Genomic DNA, 4,696 nt, shown 5'->3' with positions numbered 1-4,696 from the left:
AAGGATGCACGGTTAAAGAAGGGAGGGGTGGTGAGTGGTAAAATAAAAATGTGTGTAAAGAGAGAGAGGGGGTTGGCTGCGGTTAAGAAGGGTTAAAAAAAGGAGATGAATGGAAGGTGGAAGTGAATAATGAAAGATGGAAGTGTGAAATGGGGAGGGTGTGGTTGATGTTATGGTAAAAGTGAAAAGAAGATGGTATATATAGGGAAAAAGGGGGGAAACTCGGTTAGAAGGGGGGATGGGGTAAGCAAAAAAATGGAAATTTAATTAAATGGGAAAGGGGAACAATGGTTGAGGTATTGGGAAGTGAGATTTGGTGAAATTAATGGAATATGATAGGGTGATGGGAGGTGTAGTTGGTGAAAGGGGGATTGAATAGGGATGGAAAGGTGGGTAGAGGGGAGAGAGGGAATGGAGGGGTGATTGAAACGGTCAAAAGGGGTGGGACCCATTGATTTGACCATTCTCAACTTTCAAATCTCTTTCTTCCAACTCAATGTCGCCTTGCTGGCGCTAAACACCAGACCCAGTGTTTAGCGCTACAGCATTATGTAACACATGCCATTTTGGGCATTAAACGCCACCCCTGGCATTTAACGCCGGAATTGGATCTTTTTTCCTATGAGGCATGGGTTGCCTTGAGAATTGTGCCCCCTCGTGGCGTTATATGCCTTCCCTGGCGTTTAACGCCAGCTTCTATTTGTTAACCCAGGCGCAAAATGCCCAGCTTGGTGTCTAGCGCCCCAAACGACGTAACACTCATGAAAATATGTGCTTTCTGGCGTTGAGCACTCAGCCTGGCATTTAGCGCTAGAGCACTCGAGTTGATTGTGCTTCAAGGTGTTCTATTTTTCCTCCAGAGTCCTCTGTTCCTGTTCTAAACATCTTGCATGACCACAGACATCATAAAACCCAGGAAAACTATGAATAAACATTAGAAATAATAATTGAAAATCAAACTAAAATAAAAATCAAAGGATACTCAGGGTTGGGTTGCCTCCCAACAAGCGCTTCTTTACCGTCACTAGCTTGACGGTCAGCTCTGCTAAAGAGAGGGTTGGTCATAGGCCCTTAGCTCCTCACATCTCACTGTGAATCTATTTTTTGTGCTCTCGTGAATTAACTCTACATGCATAAGAGAGAGGATCATGTTCACTGTTTGAGGTTGGAATGGACTTTTAATAAATACCACCTTCATTCCTGGTAAGAAATCATCAGTGGAGATCTTCTTGTTCCTCCAACCCCTACGTACCTTCTTCTTAGGACCTCCCTCCTTGGTGGATGATGCATACCTAACACCAAAATTAGGTTTTATATCAGGGGGATTGGAGTAGTTCCCACCAAAAGAGGTTTGAGCTGTGAAACCTACTTTACTTTAGTCAGAGATCCTTGGAGACTTGGATTAGAGAGGTCACTCCATTCCCTAGTTAGGACCAAAGGAGGTTTGAGCTGTGAAACCTACTTTGCTATGAATTATTGCACTACATTCCTTAGTTAGGACCACTGTCTCATCTCCTTTTTAAGGTCTTCTTCTTAGAAAGTAGGCTTTTCATGAACTTAACATAGGGAGTCATTTGCTTCAGAACCTTAGCAAAAGAAATATTAATTTGCAATTTTCTAAAAACTTCCAAGAACTGTGAGAATTGCTCGTCCTTGGTCTCCTTTTTGAGCTTCTAGGTGTGTATTTTGGTGTCTTCAGTCTTTTCTAGAGCTTCTATTTTCTCTGATCCTTCACCAACCTATACTTCCTCCTCTGCCACTGGTTCATTCACTAACGTGATGGCTTTGCACTCTTCTCTTGGATTAGGTACTATATCACTAGGAAGAATATTGAGAGGTCTTTCAGGTATTTACTTACTCAATTGACCCACCTGTATCTCCAAGTTCCGAAGTGAAGCTCTGGTCTTCTGCATAAAACTGTGATTATTCTTGGAGAGTTATGCAACTATAGAGGCTAAGTCAGAAGTACTCTGGGACTGAATGGATGCCTACTGTGGCTAAGAGACTTGAAATTAACGTTTGTTGAAATTATTCTGATAAAAATCACCCAGAGAATTGTTGAAGTTTGGTTGCCTTTGAGATTGATATCTCCACCCAAAGTTAGGATGATTCCTCCACCCTTAATTAAATGTCTTCGAATAGGGATCATTTTTGGGATTTCTAGAGGAGTTGCCCACGAAATTAACCTGCTTAGTTGTAAACTAGCCATAGTCATAAGTGTCACCTTGAGGAAAGGCACCATTCATATCATAGAAAGTGTCTTGAGCACTGACAGCTGAAACATGTATTCCATTCAAGTATTGTGTAATAGTACTGATTTGCTGAGATATAGCCTTATTCTGGACAAGAATAGCATCCAATGTATCCAACTCCATAACTCTCTTTTTCATAGAGGTCCTCTCAGAAGAGTATATGTATAAGTTGTTAGCAACTATTTCAATCAGATCCATGGCCTCATCAGGGGTCTTTTTCATGTGGAGTGATACTCCTGTAGAATTATCTAGAGACATCCTGGAAGTTTCAGAGACTTCATTTAGAATGTCTCCACCGAATTCAGTTTGAGAACATATCATTAGGACACTTCCTGAGCATCTGCTTATACCATTGACAAGCTTCATAGAGAGATTCTCCCTCTCTCTGTCTGAAGGTTTTAACATCCGTCCTCAAATTGTGATCTTCCTATGGGAGTCTATGAAACTGGCAGTTTTGCTGCACCAGAGAGATCAACTAAGACTTCCTATGGGGGTACAATAATGATATTCTCAAAGAAATCTGGGCTAGGAGCAGTATAAGAGCCAAGAGTCCTCCTAGATTGCCCATTTGCATTCTGATTAACAACATTAGCATTTACTGCATTGTTGTTATTGTTGTTGAGCTCCATAATAGACTCTTCAACTTCCTTATCAAAATTTTCTCTGAGATTTTTACCGGCTTTATAAGCTCTTGTTTATTGTAAGTGCCTTCTTAAGGTCCTTTCAATTTCAGAATCAAAATTTAGGAGAGGTTATTTATTCTTGTTCCTACTCATAAACAACAGAAAATAAAGAAAATGTGTGAATCTCTATGTTAGAGTACAAAGAATTCTGAGTGAAGTATATTGCGTAAAATAAATAAAATAAAATAAAATAAACAAATAACACAAAAATTTCGAAAATCAACAAGAAAATAAAACACCAAATTTGAAATTAAGTAAGAATAAAAAATTAGGAATAATAAAATAAAAATACTAAGGGAACACCAAACTTAAATTCAGAAATTGAAGAGAAAAATTTTAATTAAATAAGGCTTATATTTTCAAAAATGTAGAGAACAAAAACAAATAAAAACACCTAATCTAAGCAATCAGACAACAGTTAGTTGTCAATCACAGTCAATCTCCGACAATGACGCCAAAAATTTTGTGCGAAATTTCTAGATCCACAAACTAATCGGCAAGTGCATCGAGTCGAACCAATTAATACCTCAGGTGAGTGAGGGTCGATCCCTCGAGAATTGATGGATTGAGCAACAATGGTCAAAGGACTCACTTAGTCAGGCAAGTAGAAAGTGATGTTTGGGTGTTCAAACGCATTAAATTGTAATTCAGAGAGCAAGGGACGCAAACAATGAGATTTGTGTGAAGAATATATGAGAGAAAGTAGTTAAGGTTTCAGAGTTATTTATTCGTCTGGATTAAGTTTTCTTACTAACTATTTTAATCATGAAAGATTCATTTTATGGCAATCCATAATTGACTAAACCCTAATATCTTAGTGATTTAGTCTCCTCAAACCTAGTTAATCGCCAATGTCTTTGGTCACTTAAGTTTGATTAGAGCGTCATGTTCATTTCTAGTTTATTGGCCACAAAAACCCTAATTACCTAGATATGAGAGGATTATATGTCATGTATCCCGTTAAGTCCAAGTAATTAGCAATTTAGGAGGAATTTACTTTCAAACTGGTGTTCAAGTGAGATAACTATTCCAAGAATCACAAGAACACATATAGAATATAAAGTGAAAAACGAAAGTAATTATTGAAACTGAATCAATACATAAATTAAAATAGAACAATAATAGTCTTAATCCATGGAAATAAACAGAGCTCCTAATTTTAACCAAAGAGGTTTAGTGGCTCATGCTTTAGAGAGAAAAACTAGGGTTCAGAAAATGTGAAAAGTGCGGAAGAGAGAAGATCCCTAGAAGGGTGAATCTTTTCCCTTTTATATCTAACTCTTTTGGTTTGAAATTAAAATAAAATAATAAATTATAACCCTAAAATATTTTATTTGTAATTAAAAATAACTAAAATACAATAAAATAGAATAATTAAAAGCTAAATCCAATTAAAGATGCTCTTTGGGTAAATTTTAGTTCGCATGGATTGGCGTTAAACGCCAACCGGTAGAATCTCTCCCTTTGTTATTGCTGGCTTGGTGGCGCTAAACGCCCAAGTCCGCGTTTAGCGCCAGCTTGGAAGATTTGAATTTCTTCTCTTTTCTTGCACACGAACTCTACCAAACTGATCCAAACTTCACCTAAAATAATTAAAACACTAAAGCAACTCAAAGTAGCATCCAAAGAGGATTTTAACACTAAAATATAAGTAAATTCAATAAATTCTAACTTAAAATAAATAGAAAATAAAGAAAAGATGCTCACGCATCAATACTTCATTCATCATCTCAAACTCAACAGACTCAGCTGATTACTTAC

This window comes from Arachis duranensis, chromosome 9 (genome assembly GCF_000817695.3).
Source record: "Arachis duranensis cultivar V14167 chromosome 9, aradu.V14167.gnm2.J7QH, whole genome shotgun sequence".
NCBI classification, from domain to species: Eukaryota; Viridiplantae; Streptophyta; class Magnoliopsida; order Fabales; family Fabaceae; genus Arachis; species Arachis duranensis.
The sequence above is the reverse complement of the archived record's forward strand: the minus strand, read 5'-3'. Positions refer to the sequence as shown.